General features: G+C 39.1%; 1 protein-coding gene across 1 annotated transcript in view; it reads left to right on the plus strand.

The window, feature by feature from the left end:
• The first annotated feature begins 1,985 nt into the window (after nucleotides 1-1,985).
• LOC149503443 (uncharacterized) overlaps nucleotides 1,986-17,510 on the plus strand; it is a 62,630-nt gene continuing 47,105 nt past the window's right edge. The window contains exon 1 of the mRNA XM_089733503.1: nucleotides 1,986-2,121. The gene's annotated coding sequence lies outside the window, so the exon portion shown is untranslated. The remainder of the gene's footprint in view (nucleotides 2,122-17,510) is intronic.

Below are 17,510 nucleotides of genomic sequence, written 5' to 3' on the forward strand. Positions count from 1 at the left end.
GGATTCACCCTTTTGGGTGTGAACACATCTTGCTTAAGAGCGTTTGTGCTTAAGATAAAAATATCGTTAAACTAATATTAAATTAGGACAAAGAAAACAAAATCTTGAATTCGTTTCGCTGTCCGCACAGAATCGAATCCGCTATCCCACCCAATACGTATTACTGTTACATATGATACGAAGATGTTACCGGAGGTTCTAGATACAAAAACGCTTCCACCCACCTTACGGAATACGAGTCCTGCCATTATTGTAGTATTTAAAAAATAAAACTTTAATAGAACCGATTTAAATTCTGTCACGTTTTTTTGTCCCTCTGTCGCAGATATTGCTAAATGGCAGACAACCAATATTAGCACAAGGGACAAAGGCAATTCAACGTTGAACTTAGCTTTGAGCTTCGCACGGGGAGTGACGTCCGTGGTCACAACCTGATTGAATTTCACGAGGTTACATCGTTTGTAAGGTACTGTCCTCGTCCACTACGAGTATACAGGCTCCGGATATTGCCACGACACATTAGCATGCCATTAGCATAAATACTTTAAACCGAAGCGAAACTTAATTAACGTATACTTTAAATGTACTGTGATGAAAGCCTCCGTAGGTATTCCGAGCGGTAAGCGGAAATCCTTCTTTATTTCACAACTGTAATAGAGCTTACGCCCCGCTCGGTGTTAAGTGGTTATCTGAACTAGAGGGCCGTGGATTAGTTTCTCTAACTTTATCAACGTGCACATTTGTATTCATAGGTTTATTTATACGCGCCTCGTTTGACCGATTGAGTTGGGTCCTTTACAATTTTTGTGCGCGCCTGAGGGAAGTATTAAGGTCAGTACTATGAATGGTTTTTACTGGTGGTATGACCCTTGTGAGTTCGCATGGGTAGGTACCACCACCTTTAGGCTAGGAGTCTACCTTTTCCGGGTTTGACACGGTGGATGATCGGCTGCCAGGAGAAATTACAGGGGAGTCGTTTAGTGGGTGGGCCTTTAATATCTTCGGCCACCGAGCATGGGAGCCTCGAGCCGAGATTGAAGCCTCTGCACTCGACTCCTTCTCCTGGACCCAGCCTCCCCTCTCCCGGAGAGGCAGCATTGCCAGTGGTACTCGGCAGCAAGCACCTCCGCTTCCGGGTACCAGGGAGACGTCCCGGTGAGAATGCACGAGAAGGTGTGGTATCCTTGGGCGTCAAGGCGCGGTACCATACGAAAGCGCCGTATAGTGCTTGTCCTCCCCCCTCCCCTCACGGCGCGGCGACGCACCATTATGTCGCCCCCCCTCGGTAAGAACCAGCTTAACGACCATCATCATGAGTGTAGGGCTCGGCTTCTCGAAGTGAGCAAGGAAGCTCCAACGAACACCCCGATGGAGGTAACAATCTTGACAATTTTCATAATTTATCATAAATCTCAACCAAAATTGAATGTTTTACAAATACAAAAATTAACCGTAACGTCAAAACATTAAGCATTTAATCAACAAACAAAGTTCAAGAACAAAGCTAAAAAAAAATATAAGTTTTCCTTCAACATAAATAACCAAAAATTACATTTGTATGATTGAAAGTAATTTGAAATGCTTTGTTTTTAAATTCAGTCGAGATGTAATTTATTTTATTCGCATTTTTTATCTAGCATAGAACAAGTGGACGGAATGACATTACTGCTTTAGAGAAATGCAAAAAAACTAATATAAGGTGAACACGATCGGGATTATTGAATTTAACTCAATGTAGATTATATTTCATGATTGCATTAGCCGTGATCGGGGAAACGCTGCCCATACGTTTTCACAGAGCCAACTCTAACATCTAAAACCGATTAATTAATTTTACTCCTTAAACAACAAATTATCATAAAGAACTTATTATTCAATATTGGCTAAAAATAGAGTTAAATATTGTTGTTTTTCAATATTTCCTCAGGGCGAGATGAAATTACGGTGATGTGCGCTGTTTCACTCGTCGGATGTTCTCCGCGGCGCGCTGACGTTGACACGCCGCGTCCGTAGTCACAGATCGTTTATTGCGAGTGCACAAGAGCTGTGAAAACTTAGTTGCCTGTTGCGAGAAGCAGTCCGGGTCACAGGCGAGCCGTCTGATTCTCCTTTTTGTTGAAGGTAAGCTTAAATTTAATTAGACATAAAAATTTAGTAGGAAAAAAAAAACTTGTTGCTGTTTAGCTTAACTTCACTTCTAATTATCATGTAAATATAAATAGGAGTCACTCCAACAGCTTCTTGATTATTTCGCGTAATTATACGGTGCACGGTCCTTCGATTGCAGTGGTTTGAAATTTTGAAGACGGCGCCGACGGCGGACTTCGACTAAACTTTTACTTGAGTGGTGTTTAGGTAAAACAAAACAATAATATACTTCACATAACTAAATTGAAAGTACGGTATTAATACGTAAAAACGTGTTTCAATTCAATTCAATAGCAGAAATATAAATCAATCATGATATCTTTATTAATGTTGTCTGAGTTAAAATCTATACTTAATATTATAAAGAGGAAAGATTTGTTTGTTTGTTTGTTTCGAATAGGCTCCGAAACTACTGGACCGATTTGAAAAATTCTTTTTCCATTAGAAGCCGACATTGTCCCTGATGAACATAGGCTACTTTTTTTATTTATTTTTATTTTTTTTGTTTCATGTGTGTTTTAATGTTTCCGAAGCGAAGCGAGGGCGGGTCGCTAGTACTTAATAAAGAGAATACATTTTAGGAATGATATTTAGCTTAGGAATAGGTTTTTTTACCTGTCGATACATTTTTAAATAATCGATTTGTACTGAATCAGGTAACCGTTGTTTTCAGTGTTGAATTTTTCGTTGCACAGCTTTACTCTTTGTGTTTATGAAGCTGACAGGTGGTGGTTTCTAGATAAATAAAAAGATAATATATATAGATAAAAAGTTTGTTTCTGTCTGTATTATAGTTTTCGTTTGTTCTGGCCTGAAGGATAGGAAAAATACTTTTTATTAATTTCTATCCCGAGTAGGGCGGTAGGTTTCAGCTCTGCAGAGAATTGGATGCAAAAGTTTGGATGAGCTTTTCAGTCGCGATTGATTGGCGCTGTACCTAGGAAATCCAATGGAGTGGTTTCTTCCGGCCATCTATAGGGCAATAGGAGAACTGAATATTAGTATTACAGCTAAATTCCGGCTTGAGAAGATGCCTCACCTACAAGCGAAAAAACCAGCGCTTGTGGTTGAGATATCAGGAACTACTTCTATAACTACTCCTAAGCTATAAGGCCCAACGGCCACTTGCGGATTGGATCATGCCCCAGCACATTTCCTCACACTCCGTGCACTATGCATTCATCGCTAACGTGCACTTTTAATTTAACCATTTTTTATTTATTCCCTACAGAGAAGAAAAGACTAGTTTCCAGGGTTGTTTCCCCCATTAATAAGGTGGATCTTTGCAATGTCAGAGAACTCAAAAATCTTGACGCTATCTACCACGAATGTACTTGCCTTTGTCTTTCTTTGTGGATATTATGGACCTGGAATACACCGGGAGCTTTTGCTCTTAGAACCGGAATTTGTGTAGGGCCAGGACAAACCTAGCTGATGTTTGCTGGGGACATTGCGAAAATCTTCGACAGGATCTGGCATAGGGCACTTCTGTCAAAGTTACCAGCTACGGAAACTTTGAAAAGCTCTCCAAGCGGATCACAAGTTTACGATGGACGCAAAATTGAAGACATCGTTGTCGGCATCATTGTTGTTCTGATGTCTAGACCTTCAACTCTTGCCCAAAGGCCAGTGCTTTTGTTCACACTTTATATCTTGCGTATCAATGACATGGTGTTTATCGATATTGATATGCATTGCAATGGGTGTGATAGCACGGGTTATGCATAATATACTGGTCATCATTTTTTTTTGGAGTATGGAGAAACGATCTATACTTGTGTCCTAGGTGTCCCAGCTATCTATGGTGGGTCAATTCAAACTTTTTCAAATAGGTTTGTGCGTTTACAGGGACAGCTTGGGATGGTGCCAATCCTAAAGGACATGTAGCTTTCCAATACCATTGCAATTTTTGAAGTTTAGTGGTGTTGATTTTCGGAGAGGTTTCGAAGGTAAAGCCAGGAAAATTTAGGAATAATTTTGGTTCTCTCTACGTTTTAAGCTGTATATTCTAGGCGGAATAGTCTAGGAAAGTTTTCGAGATTATCATTTCATTTTGACCATTAAATTTCCCGTTACCGGGTCATCCATTCTATTTGGAACCGCTGTGTTCATCCGAAGTACGTTTCCAGAGATCTCTTTTGACACGCATCATACGTTTCTGAAATTGTTTGTCCTTTATGGTGTTATTCTAGTACTACGTCCTTCTACAAACAAAGCTTGAAGCAGGACTTTCCCCCCGGTGAAGGTCAAGGGGCGACTTGAGGGGGTAGAGGCCGCGCGGCGTGCTACCAGCACTCTAGCGCGCTACAGAGGAGTAATAGAGCGACCGGTTGGTGGTGTATCGCGTCCTGACCCGGCAGGCTGGTTTTGGTCCAGCGGGGCATTCCGGGACACCAGCGGTACCGTCTGGGCGGTCTGACGGGCTACCGTACGGAGACGGCCGACGTTTTAGAGCCTTCGATTCGCCTCGAAGGCTCCGTCGGCTGGGCGTCGTTGGTGTGAGCCCCACTGTCTGATTGTAGTGTTGACCGCGGTAACCCTCGTGAGTCCCACGTATCCCGCGCGCCCCTTAGGTGCGGGGACCTCGTAGGAGGTTCAGCAACGACCCGAAAAAAAAAAGGTCTTCAGTAGTAAGGCAGCGGCGTGGCTGTGCCCTTGCATCGTTGACATTCATGAGCGACTGCTACAACTGAAGCCATCTGGACCATCCTAACCTAAAAACGTAGACCTAAACTATCTGGATATAAGAGCAATCAAAACGTGGCTCCGTACCAAATCCTGAGGGTTGCATCATGTCTTTGTTTGCCGCAAGAGATCCTACAGATGTGATTCGGGGTCAACTCTATTTTAGCAAAAGTATGAACATTTTAAAAGCCAGGGTGAGGCTCTCACTGTCGTGTCCTGGAATCCTTTAGTAGATGGAACAGGGCACTTCTATTGACTCTACCTTATGCAATTTCTGTGGATCCCTGAAAAAGCATTGCTAGATTATGGATAACGTCAGGTCCGTGGTTGGTGCTCCGATACTACATCATTATTAATGGGGTTTCGCATGGTTCAGCAACTGTCCCACACTTTTCGTCCTCCACACCAACGACATATTATTTGCTGCTGACCTACTCTGTTATGCGGATGACAGTCCTACGTTTTGTGGAAGAGTTTTTAGAGAAGAGGGCATGCTTCGGAGACGGCGATCACAACTTGGGCCTGAAGTAGAATACTCTTTTAGTCATAGGTCTTCGAGTGGCGTAAATTTAAATTAGTTTAATTGAAACTATTAGTAGAAAGGTTGCGTGTTCACTGCGAAGAAATACTCGTTTGATATAGCGCTACATCTTTAAGGAGTATTCCAGCGAACTTCCCAAATTATGGCATCAAATTTTCAAGTGTTGTTGTACATATGTCCTCCGCAGTAGGTATCATAGTACTCCTAGCATTGTTAGTGTTCATGTTAGTTCATTCGCTTTTTATAACACTTTTTTAATTGCTTCGCTAGGTGAACTAAATCACGGTCCACGGTGTTAAGTGGTTAGACACAATCTAAAAACAGTCATTCACCTTGGAACATGGGATCTAAGTCTTAATAAAAATGTTTAGTAATGTGCGTATGTATTTAGGAGCTGCTGTTACTTATAGGTATTTGTTTTTATGATTATTTACAGTCTTAAGTACTAGTATGCCTACACCCTGGAATTCTTCTCTCCCTCTTTTTCTCCCCCTCTCCACCGATCACCACCTCCAATACTTACCCCTACCCACTGCCTTTCTCTTCCTCTCTCCTTTTCTTTCTCTCTCAATGTGAAAATATTCGAATGACTGTCGTTTCAATAATAATGAAGTTACAAGTACAATATTCCCCGCAGACGTACTATTGGTGAAAGACCATAATACATGTTTCATACAAACATTGCATCGGGAGTCAGATATCAGACCTGTCAACGTTCATTAACAACTTCGAACTTTATGAGCTTAATTAATTCATCAATATATAAGTTGATATGAAAAATACATTTTTAGGTTGCCAGATTAACGTGAGCTAGTTGAAGTTTCAGTTGGCATTGACTAGGATTCGTGCACGTCACGGCTTAAATCTCACCATTCATCTTTTGATGTGGGGTCAAATTTCCAAAAGCGTTGTAAAGTAACTGCGTTAGCTTTCGGACGAGATAGGACGATGGTACCTACCCGTGCGAGCTTACTGCACTTGTTCCGTAGTTATTGGTTCACAATCGCAGTGCATTACTGCAATACCAACAGAATGATGCTTCCCATTCATAGATCAATCCCTTATTACGACACCTGCAGGAAGCGAAATTTTCAGAAAAAATTTCAGATTGGCCTAGCGTTAGTTTTATTTATTTATTGCTAAGATGGGTGAAGGAGTTCTTTTTTTTATTGCTTAGACGGGTGGACGTGACAGCCCATCTGATGTTAAGTGGTTACTGGAGCCCATAAACATCTACAACGTAAATGCGCCACCCACCTTGAGATATAAGTTCTAAGGTCTCAAGTATAGTTACAACGGCTGCCCCACCCTTCAAACCGAAACGCATTACTACTTCACGGCAGAAATAGGCAGGGTGGTGTACCTTCCCGTGCGGTCTCAAGAGGTCCTACCATCAGTTATTTATATCTATTAATTTATATTTAAAAGAAACATCAGTCTATCCACATACACAGTCAGTCTACACTTAGTGTTTTATTATTATTAAATGAAAACATTAACGGAAGTGTAGCCGCGGGGAGCGTCTGATGTAACATAAAATTTTCCATTCTGTTTCCATGCAATAATGCATCGGTAGGGCTGCGAACGACACGGTGTGGTTATAGGGCGCGATCACGTCTAAAGGAGATGTCGACAACAAACAAAACAGTTCAAAAGTGAATTTCTGTTACATTGTCGGAATGTTACATAATTTTCTCTTAATTGCATTTATATTGGAGCAAAGTTAGATCGGTCGATCGAACGTATAATTTAGAAAAGCATTTCGATTACCAAATGCACATCAAAGAGGTGCGTACTGATTATATCGAAGGGTGGAAGGTTAGGAAAAGCGATTTTTTGCAACTTTACAGGAGAGCTTGTAAAGTTTGCGGCTTGGCTCTGCCCCTGGAATTGCTGAAGTCCATGGGCGACGGTAACCACTCACCATCAGGTGGGCCGTATGCTCGTCTGCCTACAAGGGCAATAAAAAAAAGTTTAAAATTTGAAAATAATTTTCATGTCCAAAAAAAAAACTGCCATTTGAACGGGGTAAACATAATTGAAGAACAATTAAAATCATCGAATTATTGATGCTAATGCTAAATAAAACGGACTTTTAAGGAAAAAAAGAAATGTCGCTTAAATCAAATTGCCTTTCACCCCTCGATATAGTATCGGTAAATAATATCCTGATAATATCACAAATTAGTTATTAACATTTTGTAGAAAAGCAATTTTATGTTTCTATTTCGAGAAAGAATAATCAACAACCGTAAAATTATTAAGCCGTCTGTAAAATATATAAATTCTCTCTGAAATAAAATTAATAGCTTTTCACCTCTCGCGTATCACTATTTGTAAACAAAAACCAATAATCACGTAGCGCCGTAGCAGCGTAGCCGCGTAGCCGCGTAGCACGTGTAATAGTTTTTTTCGTAGGTATACGAAGCACACATACATGTATGCAAAAATTTAAAGTTTTGTTTCCGGGCGCTCATTGACTTTGTATTGGCTCTGTTAATGACATAGCTTAAGTGAACATATTAGTTAAATTAGTGCTTTAACATGACGGTCTATACGCCGTATGGAGAAGTATATATTTAGTTCGTAGTTCTGTCCTGAAAATAAATAAAAACATTAAAATATGATTTCAGCCACACCCGGCAGGTGGTGGTAGGACCTCTTGTGAGTCCACACGGGTAGGTACCCCGCCTATTTCTGCCGTAAAGCATTAATACGTTTCGGTTTGAAGGGTGGGGCAGACGTTGTAACTATACTTGAGACCTTAGAACTTATATCTCAAGTTGGGTGGCGCCTTTACGTTGTTGATGTCTATGGGCTCCAGTAAGCACTTAACACCAGGTGGGCTGAGCTCGTCCAACCAGCTAAAAAAAACACACACACACACACACCAAGAAAACCATCCATTATTTGAATTCAGTTAAGTTTTCAACCATGTCGCATGATCACTAACGTTGTTTTGTATATGGGCGTCACTTAACGTCAGCTGGTTCGTATGCTCATCTGCCCATCGGAGCCAATAAATGAACCACACGCAGCACCTGATATAGAAAATTGGTAAGCCCGCTAATGCTCTTGAATATTATTTTGGCTACGTAAATTCTTCTTCTTCTTCTTTTTCTCCATCTTATCCCACTAAGTGGGGTCGGCACAGCTAATTTTTCTCTTCCATTCTCTTCTATCAGCCGTCATTTTAACACTCACTCCTCTCTCTATCATATCGTCATTCACACACTCCATCCATGTCTTCTTTGGTCGACCTCTTCCCCCTCTACCTACGATATTATTATTGGCAACGTAAATTATTCGGAAATAATATTTAAAAAGTCGCCGCTTAATAATAAGCACGTGTTCCGACTCTAAACAATAATCGGCTATATAATTCTACTAGCGACCCGCCCTCGCTTCGCTTCGGAAACATTAAAACACACATAAAAACAAAAAAAAACAAAAAATAAAAAAAAAAGTAGCCTATGTTCATCAGGGACAATGTCGGCTTCTAATGGAAAAAGAATTTTTCAAATCGGTCCAGTAGTTTCGGAGCCTATTCGAAACAAACAAACAAACAAATCTTTCCTCTTTATAATATTAGTATAGATATAATTTTCAATTTCATGGTGGACGTCTAAGCTCCAGTGTCGATATCAGTAGCAGCCCACTTCCAAGCGACTCGAGAGGTCACCCACATGTACCACTGCAAACGTAATTATTAACTAACACAAAACACTTCATTCGTTTGTGAAGATTTTCATATATAAGATAAAGATCGGTTTGTTCGTCAAACGATTTGAAGCCCTATCTACTGTATTGTAAGAAGATAATCCTTTGAACGTCCATTTTGGAATATGTTTTCCACTTTCGGCAGTACTATATAGTGCACAAGTGAAAGACTAACTAATCCTTAAATCTGATCCGATTTTCCCGGAAGGTCACATTCGCAGCTAAAGGTAAAACCCGTGATTCGGACAAAAACGCATTTCTGTTGCTCAAATTTCTTTTATTATATATTGTATGCTTAACAAAGACAACATTAATAAAAATATCGTATGACATAACCGTGCTTGCATCCAACATCTTATCAATAGCTTTACCACTCTACGCAATGTAACACGAACAGCTTACTTGTGAGGTCCAAGATCTCATACGATATTCGAAATATTCATAATAGCTATCTAATTTACTTATATCGTCTTATATGGAAATTATTTAGTTTAGTATTTTCAAGAGTAACCTACGATCTGAATTCTGAATTATTCCACAGATATTCATAAAGTCCAATACAATTGCTCATGAGATTTATTTTTGCTGGGCTTGCTTTAGACGTACTGCAAACCTATTGTATTCAACTTTTATTACTTTTCAATCTAACTTCACAGGAGTAAATCGAACTGTCCGGAGCCTTCTATTAACTTAAACTCAGGATACCATACAGTTAAATTATTAAATTGTTCTATGTCGCATCATCTCGGTCTAGCTCGGATCGCGACATGGGGTGGGAACCCCACGTCTCGGCTGCCTCCACTGAACTGTATTCACGATTTAATATTATCGTTTTAGTCAAACAAACCGTTAATGTATAGAATTACTTTCCGCCAAAAATCTATGCCTTAAAATCGGTTTTTATTGGCCTCTGGCATAAGCTGTAAGGCCATAAGGCCCACCTGATGGTGAGTGGTCACCATTGCTTATAGACATGAAAATGGATTGGATACACGCAGCTTTTCCAGAGAGCAGAAAAGAGCTTTTTTTTCTTAATAAACATACTTATCTCATATACTACCAGCAAATTGTGTTTATAGTTACCCCTCAATAGTCTATAATATGACAAAAAACGGTATCACTTCATAGTTCAATATCGATTGCGATGAAACATATGCTTAAATTCCGTAGATTCTCTCGAAGCTCTCACGGACTAATCGGTACGAGGGTCTGCACCATTAGTCTATGCGAGCTTGACTATACGTCAGGGCGGGAGATCGTACCGGGGCTCCGACTCAGTTTTTGTAAAGTTTCGTGTGTCGAGCGCTTGTACCTCCAGTTTTATAGTACGTACATTTATTATTTAGGGATGTTGAAAATTAAACGGTAATCCGAGATTTTGTTTGACACGTTCTCAAATCACGTTCGTGTCTCAACGTTATCTTGAGGTTTACATCCGGATCTGCTCTTGAAATCAACCGTTCATTGTGTGGTGTACGAGGATTCTAATCGAGAAAATTAGTTCCCGTCTCAAGATATGAAGTATCGCGTTCATATTAATGATCGCTCTTGATTTACAAATATCATGACCTCAACAAAATCATTCCTTACATTGTCCGCGATTAGTTGGCTCCGAACATAATTTAATACCTCTAGTGTTAGGGTGCTGGTTTCTCATCCTGTAAATAAGATGTGCGAAGACGGAAAACAAATCTCGAGACCAAGACACCAGGTCTTCTAGATAAGTACATATCTGATTCGCGACTTATAAAAGACTTCTAAGATGACTGTGTTAATAAAAACGAATCTCCCAAACTTATGGAGAGTTGAAAAGCTATTTCGTTTAAGCGTCATTTCGCATTTGAAGTCGTCGTGCCCTAAAGGATAAGACGTCCGGTGCATTCGTATCGAGCGATGCATCGGTGTTCGAATCTCGCAGGTGGGTACCAATTTTTCTAATGAAAATACGTACTTAACAAATGTTCACGATTGACTTTCACGGTGAAGGAATAACATCGTGTAATAAAAATCAAACTCGCAAAACTATAATTTACGTAATTACTGGTGGTAGGACCTCTTGAGTCCGCGCGGTTAGGTACTACCATCCTGCCTATTTCTAGTGAAGCAGTAATGCGTTTCGGTTTGAAGGGTGGGGTAGCCGATGTAATTATACTGAGACCTTAGAACTTTATCTCAAGGTGGGTGGCGCATTCACATTGTAGATGCCTATGGGCTCCAGTAATCACTTAACACCAGGTTGGCTGTGAGTGAGCTCGCCCACGCATCTAAGGAATAAAAAAAAAATTAAAAAGGTACAGATCTGACGCGCACACTTATAAAAGATTTCCAAGATGAGCGTGTATTAAAAATGAATCAACCAAACTTATCAAGAGGTGAAAGGCTTTTTTGTTTAAGCGACATTTCGCTTAATATGCCAACATTTATCTTTGTAATCAAAGGTGCGTTATATTTAGTATAATATAGTATTATATTATATTGTATATATGCCTACATAAGTATAACATTCGATGTTTTTAATTGAACTTCAATTAAGGCTGCTCTATTGAAATAAGTGATGAAGTTTTTTGTTATGATATATTTTTATCCCCAAATTTTAAACTTAAAATCGCTCTCCTGTAAAGTCGCAAAAAAGTCACTTAAACCAAATTGCCTTTCATCCCTCATTATAGGTTTGCATTAAATTAAATCAAATTAAAATTTCATCTATAGATTTGTACTACCTAATTTTGTAAAGGTAATAAATCCATGAAAGAATGCAGCGTGATTTGTTCGCATTTATATTCCATAGGAATGATTCTGTTGCGCTAGAGTTCGATCGGGTTCAAATAATTTTAAAATAATATTACTAAGCTATATGAAAACATTTCACTGGTGGTAGGACCTCTTGGGAGTCCGCACGGGTAGGTACCACCACCCTGCCTATTTCCGCTGTGAAGCAGTAATGCGTTTCGGTTCGAAGGGTGGGATAGCCGTTGTAACTATACTGAGACCTTAGAACTTATATCTCATGGTGGGTGGCGCATTTACGTTGTAGATGTCTATGGGCTCCAGTAACCACTTAACACCAGGTGGGCTGTGAGCTCGTCCACCCATCTAAGCTATAAAAAAAAAAAAATTTTTTCTATAACATGTATAGTCAAAGTCCGGCTTTCACCCCTATTAATTAAACGTGCTGTACGAATCGGTTCTGTTTTTACATTACAATAGAATACATTTTAAATTAAAATTAAAAACAAGTGTAGTTTTGTAAAAGATAGCGAATGAGAACAATGAACACGCCTCCACATAAATAATTCTAAACGCTACTGTTATAGTAGAATAAAACGTTTTAAACAAATTTAGCACCAAAACAACTAAGTACAGGACAAACTTTATTGTATATTTAACCAACAAAACTCTCCTAATGCCAGCAGAGGTTCGTTCGTTAACAATTGAAGGCTTTAAACGAAATGCAAACGTTGTCGGAAAATTCATTGTTTATAAAAATAAAAAATGAATACACTAAATTTCACTATTGTCAGTCTTCACCGTATGGAAATTTTCAACGCATTCGAAATACAAAAATACGTTTGCCTGCGGTGTGCGATGGAACAGAAAAAAAAAAAACGGTTTAAATCAAAGTATTGTTATTCCACAATGAAAATTTATTTTTCCGATAAATATTTTACACAAAGTCGTCGTTTCTTTCTTCTTTTACACAAAGTTCTGAAGTCGTCGTGGCTTAAACGCCAAGACACCTGGTGCATTCGTATCGAGCGATGCGGTTCGAATCCCGCAGACGGGTAAAAATTTTTCTAACGAAATACGTACTTGACAAATCACGACTGTCTTCCACGGTGAAGAAATAACATCGTGTAATAAAAATCAAACCCGCAAAAATTAAAATTGCTTAATTACTGATGGTAGGAGATGTATGAGTCCGCACGGGTAGGTATTACCACCCTGCCTATTTCTGCCGTGAAGCAGTAATGTGTTTCGGATTGAAGGATGCGGTAGCCATTGTACTGTAAAACTCTCAACCTTAGAACTCATATCTCAGATGGGTGACGGCATTTACCACCACATGAATGCAGGTGGGCTGTAAGCTCGTTCACCTATCAAAGCAAGAGAAAAAACCTTTGACCGGAAATAATGACAGGTGGTTATGTATAGAGGCAACGTAAGTATGCAACCATGTCGAAATGCTAACCTTGAAAGTCTTAAGGAAAACATGGCATAATCAGTCTAAAAAAAGAATCACATCATATCGTAACTACACTATATAAGATCCACTTTTGTAAGCTTAGACTGTATTAGATCGGTTTGTCAGTGACAATAACTTGGTAGCAGAAAACTGATTTAGGCTGGGTGATAGTTTACATAAAAACTTACCAATATCCTCATAAACTGTTCACGCAACCCAGAAAAGCTAGAAGGAATCGGAAGTTCATTGATTTTTTCATATCAGACCTAGCACAAGAGACCACAAATTTTCTATAGAATAGAAATTAGAGGGAAAATAATCTCATTGTTAAAGTCACCTACTGCATAGATTTAAATTGTGACTCGTTGTGGGAATTGTTAAGTGTACCACTACACGACAACTAGTTACAAATCTAGTTGATGCTTATATTCAATTCGTTGAAAATTAATGTTCATTCTGAATTTAATGCAAATTGATTCGCGGTGCACAACTATGCAGTAAGTACTCAATTAATGTCACTGATTCACATCACTATTGACATATTTCCGGTACTTAATAGTGTAATGTCATAAAAGTTACCTGTACAAGGAAGTTAATACCGCAGTTTAATATTCAATAAACTATGCGGCTCGTTTCAAAGCCGTTGATTAGTTAAGGCGTCGTTTATCAGCTTATGCTAATAAAGGAATGTTATATTAAAATTCTCTATAAATTTCACACCTAGTTTATATTTTGTATTAACGTGGTTAGATGACGCAGACACGCATCTTGGTCCGTGTGTTCGAAGTCATTGTTGTGTTTGACCAATGAGTTTGCATAAAAAAAAAATGTATTTCAATATAATTATCTAGTGTTATAATTTGTTTATATTGGTGAGGACCTTTGATTGGCTTTTTGTTTCTACTTGTAATTGGGTTCTTGGATTCTACTTGTAATAAATAAATAACTTTTTTTATTGCTTAGGTGGGTGGACGAGCCCACAGCCCACCTGATGTTAAGTGGTTACTGGAGCTCATAGACATCTACAACGTAAATGCGCCACCCACCTTGAGATATAAGCTCTAAGGCCTCAAGTATAGTTAAGTATAGTTTCTAATGCGGCTCCCGATGGTCGGCCAACTCTCCCTATTGACCATCCTACTGTACACGTTAAGAGAGCTCACACTGCTTGATTTGGTCGATCCACCGTATGGAAGATATATATAATCGCCACATGGTAGTAGTACCACGTGATCTTGGGGTACCAGTTGGATGCTTACTTCTCGGGATGTGCGTGTTCTGGGCGTCAGCACGGCAATTGCTGGTCATCTTGGTCAGCGGGCTATCCGAAGCCTGCCTAGATAGCACCTCCAAATCTTATCCCCGAGATAATCCGCTGGGTTACAACCAGTGCGGGTAAGAGAGTCCAATCATGCGTCAGCGGGCTGCATTTTCTCTAAGTGTGAATAAGACAGCTTACATTATCGTCTTCTTAAGGTATCCCTGACTGGTTTCCAAAACGACATATAGGAGAAAACGCTTAGAGGGCTCTGGATTCGGGCGAAATACCTAGTACGGCCCTGGTTTTGACGGCTACGGATGGATGCTCAGAGAGAAAAGCGCTCCACGTACCCTACACCTCCGCCCCAACGCCTTAATTATTCTAACTCTTTTCAAGTATACTTAAGATTGTAATTTGATATTTGAAGAGACCCTTATAAACTAAAATGTCAATCAATAGTCGTTTATTACTTTAGAATTAATATTATGATCGAGATAATTATAAACCCCAAGATCAATGACAGTAAAAATACCAGAAAAGTACTCAAACTAGATGAACGTTATTTTGTAAACAATGATTAATTTTCTGATTGATACTTAAAATTCTAAACACCAAAATTCATTGTAAATATCTTTATTATTTTGTGTTATGAAATCATTTTAATTGGTACTTTTTCGTTAATACATAATTTTCAAAAGAAATAGAGTTGAAATCACGTTGTATTTTACTCTCTGGGGCTTAAATTAGGTTTGATGCCTTCACGTAGATTGAGCTTGAATGAGATGCGGCGAGACGGACGTACCCCGTCTCTCCATACACTTACCGTGTGTCTGTTTTTTTAGTTTATTTTACTAGTCTAGTTGAATTCTCATCTTACCTTATATTGAGTAGTTACCTGTATCCATTGTTATATCACGATTCCTGTCATACATCTTAAGTCTACCGTACACAATTGAATCTATAGCAATCTTCTTTCGCTTAAAATTAGAATGAACGCGTGGTTTTTCATATTAAGCTCTACGGCTAGTAATTATGAAATCTCTACAGAAGAGTCCAGTTGGTCAAGCACGTATAAAAAAAAATCACTTACGATACGAGGGCTGCACTAAAAGTATCGGGAATGGAATATTTCCACTGTTCCTGTCATATTAAAATATTTTTAATTGAAAACTCCTTGGTTTTAAAAATCAAATACCATTTATTTATTTAAAAAAAGATTCTCGGTTTTGTCACGAGGTTTTGTCAAACTTGTTTAGTCATTGAGAAAATGGAATTGACTCGAGAAAATTCAAGAGCGATCATTTTCGAAGTGGTTTAACACAAAAACAGTGTGTTGACCGGATTATTTCTGCATTTGGTGATGAAGCCCCACCCAAAACCACAATTATCGCTGGTTTGCTGAGTTTCAACGTGGACGTGTCAAGCTCAGTCATGATCCCCGTCAAGGTCGTCCAAAAACTGCAGTCACCCAAGAAAACGTTGATGCTGTGCGAAAGCTGATTGAGGAAGATCGACATGTGACATACCGCAAAATTCAGGCAACTTTAGACATTGGTATGAGTCAAATACAAATAATCTTGCATGAACAATTAGGTGTAAAAAAGTTGTTTCCCCGATGGATACCGCTCTGTGAAGAGCAAAAAGCGGTTCGCGTTACTTGGTGCGTCAGAACTCTCGAAAGATTCCACGCAGGATCCTCAAATGCTGTATACAACATTGTATCAGGTGACAAATCCTGGATATACGCGTACAAACCCGAAACAAAAAACCAGTCACGAGTTTGGGTGTTCGAAAATGAGTTAAAGCCAACAAAAATAGTTCGTTCACGGAGTGTTGCAAAAAAATGGTGGCCCCGTTTGTCTCCAAAACCGGCCATGTTACGACTATTCCTCTTGAGGGACAAAGAACGGTTAATGCAGAATGGTATGCTAGCATTTGTTTGCCACAGGTCGTTTCTGAACTCCGTAAAGAGAACTGCAACAGCCGCATCATCATCCATCACGACAATGCGAGTTCTCACACCGCGCACAGAACAAAAGAGTTTTTAGAGCAAGAAAACATATAATTATTAGACCATCCGCCGTACAGCCCCAACCTAAGCCCTAATGATTTCTATACTTTCCCTAAAATAAAGAATAACTTGCATGGACAGAGATTTTCATCACCTGAAGAAGCTGTGGACGCCTACAAAACGGCCATTTTGGAGACCCCAACTTCTTGAGACTTTTAGTGTTCTCTGATAATTGTAAATCTGTATTAAGGAAGAATTAAAGTTCTCATATTTTCACGACCTGATAACCAGCAAAACATATAGCTGACGACGGGCGCCAACTTATGTTAAATATCAAATAAATCAAATTTATCGAAGTTCATTTTTAAAAGTTTAGATATAAACAGTTTTAAATTCATTAGTAGTTATAAGTTTTACTTTCAGGACTTTAAAAATATGTACGTAGCACGAATTTTATAATTTTATTTATTTATTGCTTAGATGTGTGGACGAGCTCACAGTCCACCTGACGTTTAGTGGTTACTGGAGCCCATAGACATCTACAACGTAAATGCGCCATCCACCTTGACATATAAGTTCTAAGGTCTCAGTATAGTTACAACGGATGCCCCACCCTTCAAACCGAAACGCATTACTGGTTTACGGCCGAAATAGGCAGGGTGGTGGTACTTACCGGTGCGGACTCACAAGAAGTAAAAATATGAAAATACTCATTAAAATCTAAAATGTATTTCACATGAATATTTCGGTCATAAAATTTACCCACATTCAGGCTTTACTAAAGCTTTATAATTGATTATACTGCACACGGATTAAATTGTAAGCGGACCTTTTAAAATTGAAAGGAGCCAGCGCGAATCTAGTTACACTTTCCTGTAAATTTAACGTGGTTGCGACTGAAAATTCTCAATGTGAACTGGAGGTGTGTTTGACGTGGTTTGTTCCATTATTAAAGTTTCAA

This window comes from Bombyx mandarina, chromosome 01 (assembly GCF_030267445.1).
Source record: "Bombyx mandarina strain Sakado chromosome 01, ASM3026744v2".
Lineage (NCBI taxonomy): Eukaryota > Metazoa > Arthropoda > Insecta > Lepidoptera > Bombycidae > Bombyx > Bombyx mandarina.